The sequence below is a fragment of the Propithecus coquereli genome, unplaced genomic scaffold (assembly GCF_000956105.1).
Source record: "Propithecus coquereli isolate 6110/MARCELLA unplaced genomic scaffold, Pcoq_1.0 Scaffold478, whole genome shotgun sequence".
Classification (NCBI taxonomy): domain Eukaryota; kingdom Metazoa; phylum Chordata; class Mammalia; order Primates; family Indriidae; genus Propithecus; species Propithecus coquereli.
Window position 1 is genome coordinate 1729679 of NW_012150596.1, and position 12998 is coordinate 1742676.

Consider the following 12998-nt stretch of genomic DNA (forward strand, 5'->3'; position numbering starts at 1 on the left):
CTTGAGAATCATTTCTACTGGAATCCAGGAGATTCACTGAGTGTTTCTGAAAACAGTTTCAATCTGAAATCAAGAGGTGTGCCTAGTACTCATCTTCTCCATGGATAGAGAAAACTGAGAAAAATAAGTCAAATTTGGACTGGGAATGTACAGTGCATCTGAGGAGAAATTGGCAAGAAAGGACCCACAGTGGGCATGTCCAAAATATTTTGCTCATGTACTCCTCTAAAATAATTTTGAGAGAGTATGTAGTCCTCACACATATTTAATTGATTTTTAAATTTTTTTCTTCATAATTTTAAAGAGTTTCAAAAGATGTAATTTTCAGCATATGGTAAATATTGTCATTTTTAAATAAAAGTTTCCCATATCCAAAGGAATCCAAAAATATATATGCAAGCTTTTTCTTAACAGCTAAAAATATTACACTGTTCCTTTTTCTCCTTAAATTCACATTCCACTTCTCCTGTAGAATTTTACTCTAATGTATGTTTACACTTGAAATTCTTATTGATCACCTATGATACCACTTTGCAACAAAAATATGTATAGAAATCAAAATTTAAAATTTTTAAATGTGTGTATCCATATAATTGTTGGTGTCAAAATTTCTTCTGGATTGATTTATTATTAAAATTATTAGTAGTACACAATTGATGAAAACAAATATATTAAAAAGTCCGATAAATAACTGTTAAATTTTAAAAGTAAATTTTTTGTTGGGAAAACATGCCAGTGAGATGGACTAGGCTTTTCTATTCAACTAGTTTATGTATTTGAGATAACTTACTTACTGCTAGAATGAGACAGGATTCAACGTTGATTTTATTTCTATTTTTCATTTTTATAAATATAAATGCAAAGAAACCTCATTCATATATATAAGTATACTGGGCTGGAAGGAGGAGTAGAGTTTTGTTAGAGCAATGTCACATGCTTTTTAAAAACTCTTTTCATGTTACTCCCCAAATCACATAATTATCATCAAAAAATATGTATTTTTATTGTGGTAAAATATACATCACAAAATTTACCATTTTAACCACTTAAGTATTTAGTTTTGTGGCATTATGTTGATTTACACTGTTGCACAATAATTACCACCATCCATCTCCAGAACTTTTTCATTTTCCCAAAACGAAATGTCATACCCACTAAACGTTAACTCCTCATTCTCCTCCCTGCCCCTTGAAACTACCATTCTGTTTTCTCTTCGTGACTTTGTTTACTCTAGGTACCTAATATAAGTAGAACATACAATATCTGTTCTTTTGTGACTGGTTTATTTTACTTAGAATAATGTCTTCAAGGTTTATCCATGGGTCAGAATTCCCTTCCTTTTTATGGCCGAATAGTATTCTATTATATGTTTATACTACATTTTGTTTATCCATTCATTCATTATTTATTAGTAATATTAATCTGAAGACATATCTCAGGATAAGCACATATATCAGTCCATCATCTCTCCTAGATGGACTCTTAGGTTGCTTCCATCTTTTGGCTATTGTGAATAATGGTCCTGTGAACATGGGTGTACAAATATCTCTTGGAGATCCTGTTTTGAATTCTTTTGGCTCTATACCTGAATTGGAATTGATGGATCATATAGTAATTCTATGTTTTATTTTTTGAGAAACTAGCATATTGTCTTCCACAGTGGCTGCACAATTTTAAATCCCCACCAACAGTGCACAAGAGTTCCATCAAAAAATACTTTTAATGGCCAATCAGCTGGCAATAAATACAACTGGGCCCTTCTTCAATTTTATTGAAAGCAAAGAATTGGAAACCACCTACTTACAAAGAAATTTGTTACCCAGTCTTGATCAGAGACATTTTTAAAGTACACTTTTAAAAAACTAGCACAGTATTTCAAATTGCCTGTTTGTTTTCCCAGAGGTGCTTACATTCCTAGGGTAATGAACCATAGTTAGAGACAGGGTTGGTGTGAGTTAGCCTTTCTTTAGTAAAGTGCAAGGAGATTGGTGGTGAAAGGAGAGGTAGAAAAGCAAAACTAACTTGCTGCCTCCGCCATGGATACTTTCTTAAGCAGATAAGTTTCAGGAAAAAGTACATATTAAAGTTGAAGATCTGCAACTTGATTCTCTTAAAACTTCTTGGAAAATCTTCATGTACCCCCAGGAAAATACAGACCCCAGTTTGAAAAGCAATGAGATCTCTTCAAAAAAGGGCCAAGTTGAACTGGGAGAACTTGGAGAGATTGAATAATGTTTGAAGTCTGTGCTTCTCAAACTGTAGTGTGTATCAGAATCACCTGCAGGAGCTTGTTAAGACATAGATTGATGGGTTCCACCAATAAGTTTCCCATTCCATACGTCTGGGGTGGGATGGGGCCTAGGAATTAGCATTACTCCTAAGCTCACAGGTCATGCTGATGCTGGTAGTCTGAACACCAGGCTGAGAATCATTGCTCTAAGGTAAATTAGTGAACCACAGGAGTCCATGCACACACCTCTATAACTGACAGATTCTTTCTGTTCAAGCATTATTGAAGTACAATTGGTATACAAAAAACTGAACATAATTAATGTATACAATTTGGTGAGTTTTGACATATGTATACATTCTTGTTACCATCACCATGATCCAGGTGAAAAAAAACAAATCCATTTCCTCCAAAAGTTTTCACGTGTCTCTTAGGGTTTTTGTTGGTGTGTGTGTGTGTGTGTGTGTGTAAGAGAGAGAGAGAGAGAGACAGAGAAGAACACTTAACCTGAGATCTACCCTCTTAACAAAATTTTAAGTGCATAACACCTTATTGTTAACTATAGACACTATGTTGTTCAGCAGATCTCTGGAAGTTACTCATGTTGTGTAACTGTGACTTTACACCCATTGAACAACAACTCCCCATATCCTCTACTCCTTATCCCCTGGTAATCACCATTCTATTGTCTACTTCTATACCTTTGACCATTTTGGATGCCTCACAGAAGAGGAATCAGGCAGTATTTGTCCTTTTGTGACTGACTTATTTCACTTAGCATAATGTCTTCCAGGTCCATCTACGTTGTCCAAATGGCAGAATGTCCTTCTTTTTTAAGGCTGAATAATATTCCATTGCAGGTATATACCACATTTTCTTTATCTATTCATTGTAAACTGACTGATTCTTACCTAGAGACTCTCCCATACTGTATCAAATGAGTTAGCTACTTTAACTGATGCTGTGCTGTTCGGACACTGCAGGGGAGAACTTCAGCCTACTGTTACTTGTCTCCTTGTCTTATACCTCCCCTTTCCCCCACCCTCCACTGAAAGGCCTTTCCAGGGAGGAATTAGTTCTTATTCTTCTCTCATCCATTGTAGATACCTGTTGACTGTAGAAGTAAATACTATGATTGTCTTCCCATGAAAAGTTATGACTCATACACCTATTAATATTTCCAACAGGAAAATGTGGACCTCATTTCTTAGGGTCACAACATTTATGACTTATCCTTTGGAGAAATATTCAGACATAATCAAGGAGAATTTAAAAGGAAATAATGAGCTATAAAGTGTCATTCAAACCTAATATTAACCTTTAAGTAATAACACTGTATTAACTAAATCTGCCCTCCTATTTCTGTGACCATGAGGCAAATGGGCATACATATTTAATGAGGAGTATCACAACAAGATTTTTAAATGTATTGATGGTATGGCTGTGTAAGGTTCTATAGGGAGTACATACCCTGCCATCAAGAAGCACTCGGTCTAGCAGGAAAGAGAAAATAACCAGATAAAGTGCCATACAATAGAAAAGTAAAGGATTCTGGGAGTTGCCACTAAAGTATCACCTCCAAGTCAGATTTTGGGAAAGGTGGACACTCAGGGAAACCTCTGTGTAGTCAAAGCCAGGCCATGGAGGATTGGTAGGAGTTGACAATGTAGAACTGAGATTAAGAGGAGGGACAGAGAATTCCAGGCTGAAGTGAAAAAGAGCAAAAATAAAGGCACCAAGGAGGGAAATAATGAGAACTGTATGACGAGCACACAGAGATTCCAGATGATTGGCGCACACAGTATGTGAAATGAGTAGGGGCCAAGGATGGGACCAGATTGTGGAAAGCTTTGAATGGCAGGCTAAGGAAGTTGAACTTTATTCTACAATCAATGGGCAATTGTTGATGTTTGAACAAGGAGTGGAATGACCAAAGACGTGCTGCAGGAAAATTTACTTGAAAGGAATTTGTAGGATAGATGAGAGAGGATAGAGACCAGAGGCAGGGAGCCCAATTACGAGGCCTTTACAGTAGTAAATGGGAACAGAGAGGAGAGGACAAATGATGCAGGATTAGAATAGATACGATTTAGTATTTAATTGGATGTGACAGGTAGAAGTAAAAGAGGAATCCAACATAATGCTGAGGTTTTAGGTCTGGATGATTAGGTAAATAGTAATGTCGAAAACTGGAAATAGGGGAGCAGCAGGGTTTGATGATGTTGGGGGAAGGATTGGGGAAAGATCTGCTGATTTCGAGGTCCCAGCATATCATCCTTTTAAATGTCTCACAGGCAATTAGAAAGGCAGAAGCGGGGCTCAGAAGAGGCACCAGACTTGCAGATGAAGATTTCCAATGTAACTCCATAGAGATGATAGCTGAAGGGATGTTATAAATGCAGGAGATAGGATGGTACTGTCATGGCAAAAACAGTAGAAAGGGCAGATAAAGTCATGAGAGTCAAGGATTGATCCTTGACAGCCACTTGTATTTATCCAGTCAGTCCCCAACGTTTTATTAGTGTGCCTGCTTTGAGTTAGGCCACAGATTTAGTAGGCACAAGGATAAAGAAGAACAGAGATGGAAACAAAAAAGGAGAGATAGAGAGGTGGGAAAGTAAAGTGCTGTGCAGTTGTGGTGAAAAGAATAATTTAAGCTGGGGACATTGCATAGATGAGAGGCTCCAGAAAGGTCAGAAAAGATGAACCATTGGACTTGGCAATGAAGTCTTAAGTGACCTACATTTGGTAAACAGACTTCTAAGATGGTCCCCAGTTATCCCTGTCTCCAGGTATCATGCCCTTTCTTCACCCCCTCCCCTTTAGTGTGGGCTGGACCTAGTGACTAGCTTCTAACAAATAGAATACCTTCTAATGAATAGGATACAGCACAAGTGATGGGATATCACTTCTGAGATTGAGTTTAGAAAGACTGTGACTTCCATCCTACTCACATTCTCTCTCTCTCGCCTTCTTGCTTGCTTGCTCTGATAAATCCAGCTATCACATTATAAGCCACACTGTGCAAGCATGTTACTGATAAATCTTCTTGGGCTCTTGTAAAAAAGAAAAAAATAATAAGCCACCCTGTGGAGAAGCCCACATGACAAGGAACTGGGGGTGACCTCTGGCCAACAACCAGCAAGAAACTGATGGCTTCAGTCCAACTGCAGATGAAGAATTGAATCCAACCAATGATCACATGACTGAACTTGGAAACGAATCCTTCCTCATTCAAGCTTTGAGAATAGTACAGTGCCAATGGATATCTGAATTGCAGCCTGGAAGAGCCCCTGAGCCAGAGGATCCAGTTATGCCACACCCAGTTTTCTGACCCACAGAACTATGAGATAATAAATGCATGCTGCCTGAAGTCACTAAGTTTCAGGGCAATCTGTTATGCAGCAACAGCTAACTAACACACTGCCCTTTGATTAGAATGGTGAGGGAAGGAACCAAATCACAAAGGATTAAGAAGTAAGTATAAAGAAAGACAGGCAGGAAATATAGACAACTGTTCTAAGAAGTGCGATGGTGAAGGGAAGAAAAGAAAGCACTATTTGCTACCCCAAGCTGATTTTCAGATAGCTATAATAAATAATATTTAGAGCGATTAAGATTACACAGACTTCCTGTAGCCTCAGGACTATTTGAAGTGACACTACTTGAACATTTGGAGATATGAATCTTTATTGGGTTGGTTCTTGCTGAGAACCCAAGTAATAATCATAACCCTTCATACTTGGATATCAATGTATGCCTCCTCATGCATTATCCTGTAGAATACTCGCACCCTAAAAAGTAGGAATGACAGGCACTAAAGAATCAAGATCCATTGGCCCTACCATCTTTCTTTCTTTGTAGTTTGACGAACTTGGTTCCTGCAACACAGCTCTTAACGCTGGCACAATAACTAGCTAGACCGATGTTACTATAAAATAGAAAGCTGGTTCCACAAACCTTGCATGGTAAACGTATGTGGATTCTGCATAGGGGTGTGTAGTTGTTGGGGAGATTGGGTGTCCCAGTGCAGCATGAATACATCCTTACAAGCAATTGTGTTGAGAGCTGCAGATTGCCATGTTCATGAGAGTTAAGCTTTGCTTGATTATACAATTCACCCCCCTCTGCCAGCACAAAGTGCCCAGCTGCTGCTCTTAGCAAAGGACTGACATTAACTGATACTTTATCATTTATATGGGCAGAACACATGATACTAGTAATATCTCTGGCAGCTTTGGAAAGAAAACTCTCCCAAGATCTTTGCATTTGAGTGACATCTGCAAAGGACTACAAGGGACTTACCCATTTTTGGGTGCACTTTGGCATGTGTCTTCAAAGCTTGACTTTCAGAGTCTGCCTAATTGCCCCAGTCAATTACTCAGCATGTAATTCCTCAAGCAACCAAGTGTTCCAGTAAAGCTGTGCAGAAGCTGCCAGTGAGCTCATCCACCCTAACCCTTCCCCACTGTGCTTCAGACGGTGACCTCCAATCTGACTCAACTTGGGAGGGCAAAATCAAAACTTGGGGCCTTGTCCAGTGGCTTCAGAAGACCCACCCCAGAATCATGAATGTGCTGGAATTCAGTGTCTCAACCCAGTTGGGTCATCTTAGGAGTATATAAGCAAATGAAACAGATGTTTATTCATGCCATGACAATTACTGGAAAATATTTTTTCCTCCTAAAGGTCTTGATGGTGGTTAAAAAATTGTATTTCACACTTTTATTTATTTTTCCTTTCCTTTCCTTTTGACCTTTTTATGGTTTTAAAAATGCTTTTCTCTAACTCAGTGAAAGGGTTTCTAAAATGCTTCTTACAAAGAGGTAAAAATAAGTTGATTAGTTACCAAAACTTATTTGCACAGATGAGTCTTCACATTTGTAAGCAATAATAGCAGCAAAAGACATGTTCTCCCCTCTGATTTGACTTTTTTAGATCCCTAATATGTAACTAAAATTTTCCTTAAAATAATCTCTGTCATGGTAATGAGAGGTCCCCCCTCCTTAGATTATACACTGTGAGAGAAAAGGACATTAAAGACATCTGAGGTTTCATTTATAGGGTATTACTAATTTATTGCTGTTATGTTTGTTCGAATGGACAGTTTCTTCCATTTCTCTGTTTCAATACTGAGTATTGTCATTGTTTATTTATTATTTACCAGGCTCTTATATAGCACATATTCTGTACCAGTCACTGTTCTAAGCACTTTACAAAGTATTAACTCATTTACTCTTCCTAACAACTCCACGATGCAAGTACTATTATCATTATCCCCATTTTAGAGATGAAGAAACAGAGGCACGGAGAAGTTAAGGAACTTGCCCAAGGTTACACAGCTAGAAATGGTGGAGCTGTGATTTGTACCCGAGCAGTTCATGCTCATGACTACTGCACTATGCTGTCTCTGTGGATCACTTCATTATTTTTGCTTCTAAAGATTTTTTCAAAATGCCACTTTAAGTCACATCAAACTAACAACCACAGAGTGTGCCAGAGCACCTAGTAAATAGAAATGATGACAGCACAATCCATTCTTGGTAAATGAATTTCCGCCCAGCAGTGGTCCCTCAGGGTTTGGGGAATAGGTTGACTGTGAGGACCTGGTTCCTTGGCCATCCTTTGAGAGGTGTTTCAATTCCTTATTTTTCCACCTAGTAAACTTTTACTCATCCTTGAGGTCCCAGTTCGAATGTCCCTTCCTTTGAGACTACCCCCGAAAAGTCAGGTGGGCAGGACAAATTCATGGTGGATGTGCCAGAGGGCAGTCTGGGAGAATACCCTAAGGGAAATTTTGCCCAAGGCTGGGCTTTAACAAGCTCCCAATGGTCTGGGAATAATTGCAAACATTTCTACAGTGCTTACTACAAATGCTCCTCAGCTTGCAACAGGGTTACATCTAGATAAATCCATTGTAATTTGAAAATATCCTAAGTCAACAATGCATTTAATACACCTAGCCTACTGAACATCATAGCTTAGCCTAGTCTACCTTAAACCTGCTCAGAACACTTACATTAGCCTACAGCTGAGAAAATCATCTAACACAAATTTCATGACTATCTCATGAAATTTTGTGAACACTGTACTTAAAGTGCAAAGCAGCATGGCTACACGCGTAGTCAAGTACAGTTTCTATTCAATGTACATTGCTTTCATATTATTGTAAAGTTGAAAAATCTAAGTGAAACCATCGTAAATTGGAAACAATATATATATATATATATATGTATAGAGAGAGAGAGAGAGAGAGAGAGATGTTAACTAAATCCTCACAACAACACTGTGATGTGGGTACTTTTATTATCTCTATTTTACAGATGAAGAAACAGAGTCAGAGAGGTTAAATAGCTTTCCCAAGATTATACGCATTTTTGATGTGATGTGACTTAACGTGGCATATGTTGGAGCCATGATTCAAACAAACTTGGATGATTTGGCCTTAGTTACCACGCACTTACCCACCACAGGATGCTGCATGTCTGGGAAAGCCAGCTCCATTTAAAGAGCTAGGGCAAATATTAAAAGGAAGTCTCAAGAACCAACTGTGATGGAGCCCTTTGGGCGGAACCACCTGTCATCTATGCAGAGCCTTTTGCAGTTTCCCATGTGGTGGTTCCCGTGCCCAGCCTTGCTTGCATTACAAGTATGGTCTCCTGGAGGGGAAAAACACATTGAGGCATTTTGGGGGGAAAGGCAAATAATTTCCCTGAGTATTAAAATTTTTTTCTTCTTAAAGTTTAGAACAACATTCAGTCATTTGATAACCCTTCATGAAGTGCCTGTGCTACCTACTCTTCTAGCCTTGGAGACACAGCAGGGAGTAAATGTGAGCAAAAGCCCTTTGTGTTTTTGCTCTAGATTATTCTACTGATTCCAACTATTGCTATCTATAAATGTTCTAAGACAGAATGATTTTATGAGCAAATAAACACATACACACATGTATATAATTCACACACACACAGATACACAGGCATTTTTAATGAGACATGGTTTGATGTGAGTAGTGTGGTGTTGGTCTTTGGATTTCAGTTCAGCTCTGACTGTGAGAACCTGGCAAGTCCTGTGAGCTCCTGGATGAATTTCCTCATCTGGAAAAGAGTAGGTAGGTGCTCTCTAGCTCTAGCATCGTTTTTTATTCTGTGTAACCTTATTTCACTCAGCTATACAATGGGGAAAATAATGCCTCGGCCCCTTTCCTGCCCCAGTTCTCTCCTAACTCCTGAGATGGATGTGGGCCTTATGTAAGTAGGTTGGCTATCTCGGTGTTTGTGTTTGGGCACACATTACCTCATTCCTAGAACCTGCCCGACCCTCTCTTTCCGACACATAGATTCAATATCTATGACTCCACCCCTCAGGCAATTAATTGTAAATGCAGCCTATGTTTCAATAAGATTATTTGAAATGTAAAATCATATATTTCAAAAAATCTCAAACTCACAGAAAAGTTGTAAGAATGGTATCAATGTGTTTTTCCCCCAAAATCATTTGATACTAAGTTACCAAGCTGATGCTCCATCACCCCTGAATGCTTTGCCGTCTATTTCCTGCAAAGAAGGATATTCTCCTACATAACCACAGCACCACCATTAAAACCAGTATGTTAATACTGATACATCACTACCATCTAATCCTCAAGCTCCATTCCAGTTTCTCCAAATGTCCCAATAATGTCCTTTATAGCAAAAGGATCCAATCCAGGATCACAGGGTAGCATTTCATTTTCCTGTCTTTTTAGTCTCCTTCAATCTGAAACAGTTCCTCAGTCTTTCCGTTTTACACAACCTTGACACTTTTGAAGAGGAACAGGCCATTTCTTTTGTAGAATGTCCCTTAATTCAGGTTTGTCTGATGTTTCCTCATGATTAGGTTCAAGTTATGCATCTTTTACAGGAAAAGCACAGAAGCTATGCTGTGTTCTCATTGCATCCTATCAGGTGGCACATGATTTCAATTTGTCCCATTACTAATGATGTTCACTTTGATCACTTCATTAAGGTGGCAGTATCTGCCAGGCTTCTCCACTGTAAAGTTATTCCCTTTGTAATTAATAAGTATTCTGTGGGGAGGTACCCCAAGACTATGTCAATATTCCATTTCTCATCAAACTTTCACCCACTAATTTTAGGATCCATTGATGTTTCTTGGCTGAATTAATTATTACTATGATGATTGCCAAATGGTGATTTTCTGATTCAATCATCCCTTAAACATTTATTAGTTGATTTTTTATGTAAGAAAAAGCTTTTCCTTCTCCCCATTTATTTATTTATGTAAGCACAGACCTATGGATTCCTATGTTTCTGTAAGACTTTGCGCATCTTTCTTCCCTGTTATTTCCCAATCTCCTATACAATCTGATACTTCTTCCTTCAGCAAAACATTGGGCAGACAGCAGTTGAAAATTTAAACCTATTCTCAGAGATCTTGTCAATCTCTCTAAGCCACAGAGTACCATTACGCAAATTTCGCCTCATTGTAACATAAGAGTTTTCATTAGAGGATAATAATAGCTACCTTTATTGAGCACTTAGACTGTATGCTAATTTGTTAGCATGCTGTATTAGTCAGAATTCTCCAGAAAGACAGAAACAATAGGATGGATGAATAGGTAGATAGATAAATAGGATTTATAAGGGTCTTCCCACATGTTGCCATCCCAATTTATAGTATCCCATTCTTTCCTAAACGATACCCTCACTTTAACAGTAAACACCCTGCCAGGCTGAGAGTTCAATATTTGTTGCTAATTCAGCCAATTGTGTGATGAGGGCCTGGATTTGATTTTCAGCAATTTCAGCCTGTGGCTATAGGAGAGAAGATTCCGGCTTAGGGCACCCCTAGAAGCCCTTAGGCTATTTATGTGGAGCTGGAACCAGAAATTTGAATCCCTCAGTTCATCCTTTTCTTTCATCACTTTGTCCAGCAACCTCAGAAGCAACCAACCAATGTCATTATATTCCCTGGCTTTCCACAAATGTTCAAAGGTATCATATACACAGTCACCAAGTTCCTTACCTCTTATAAGTGGCTGATTAGGAATAGTAAATGCAGATATTTTGTGTATTGTATAAAAAGTTCATGCCATGGACTATCAATGCTTTCTGATTAGAAGTAGAATCCTTAGATTTTTAGGTCCGATCAGATTAGAAAGCCAGTTCCAGAAACCCCAGAACAAATTAAAGAAACTCGTCCTTAAAATTCTGTTCCTCTAGAACCATTCCTGGTATCAAAATCTTTATTAGGGTTCTCTAGAGAGACAGAACTGACAGGATGGATAGACAGATAAATAGGTATGGATATAGATATAGATATATGAGAGGGAATTTATTAGGGGAATTAGCTCACGTGATTGTGGAAGCTGAAAAGTCCCATGACAGTCCGATGACAGGAGACCCTGGGATGCCGGTTGCATGGCTCAGTTCAAGTCTGAAAGCCTCAGAACCAGGGAAGCTGATGGTATAATTCTCAGTCCAAGGCCAAAGGCCTGAGAACCTGGGGGAGTGCTGGTGTAAGTCCTGGAGTCCCAAGGCCAGAGAGCCTGGAGTTCTGATGTCCAAGGGCAGGAGGAGAAAAGGGTCCCAGCTCCAGGAGAGGGAAAGAGGTAATCCTTTTCTCTCCTTTTTCCTTCTACCTGGGCCCCAAGCCGACTGGATGGTGTCCACCGACACTGGTGCAAATCTTCCCCACTCAGTCCACTGACTCACACAACAGTCTCCTCTGGAAACGTTATAGCAGACATACCCCGAGGTAATCCTTTACCGGTTCTCTAGGTATTCCTTAATCTAGTTGACACCTAAAATTAACTATCACACATGCATTATTTGAATTTGTGGATAACTCCACCCTATGAAGTAGGTGCTATCATCATCTGTCATTTACATATAAGGAGACCAAGGCATGGAGAAATGTATGTCCAAGGACACACAGTCCATAAGTAACAAAGCGAGGATCTCCTGCAGTATGACTTCTAAGCTAGTGCCACTAACCTCTTTGCTGTCCTGTACCCAACTTGCACCTCGGAGAGCACAAAGGTCCTTGAGATCTGACTGCATAAGCTCCATTTTCTCCTTGTTTTTATTTGTTCTCTGGGTCAAACTGTCAGCCTCTTTCACAATCCCTCCCCAGGATACAGTTTTCTTGAATCCCTCATGGGAACTGGAGTTGAACCTGTTTTCTGGATAAAAGACAGATTGTGAAACTCCAAGTGTGAAAAGTCAGCAGACTTCACAGGCACTGAATTCAATGACGAAATAAAATTGAAAGAAAAAAAAACTTAACCCTCTTCTCCTCCACCCCACCCCCAATGTTAGCTTTTTGTTAAGATCTAAGATTTTTTGGTTTGCCCTCAATTTCCCTGAGAATGCTTCTTTAGAGTGGGGCATGCGCAGTGCAGCAGGCTTGGAGGTTACGCACACTCCTCTAAGTGTCCTGGCTGATTTCGAAGACTCCAGGCTGCTGGAAGTTGAGGCCCTGAGGAACAGTTCTTTGGGGTTGCCCAGTTTGCTGTTCATCCTGAAGTCTAAGACATAAATCCAACAAATGGCAGGCCTTTGCTGAGTATGGTCTTGCAATACCAGTGCCTGAGGACCTCTTCCTGCCCCATTCATTCATTCATCGTGTATTTATTAAGTACTAAGTGATACAGAACAAAGCGAATATGATTACTGACCAAAGAATTCAGAGTCTTTTATTGGTGGAGCTAGACAAGTAAACAGAATTCGAAAAGTGTATTAAGTGCTGAGGGAATACAAGTACA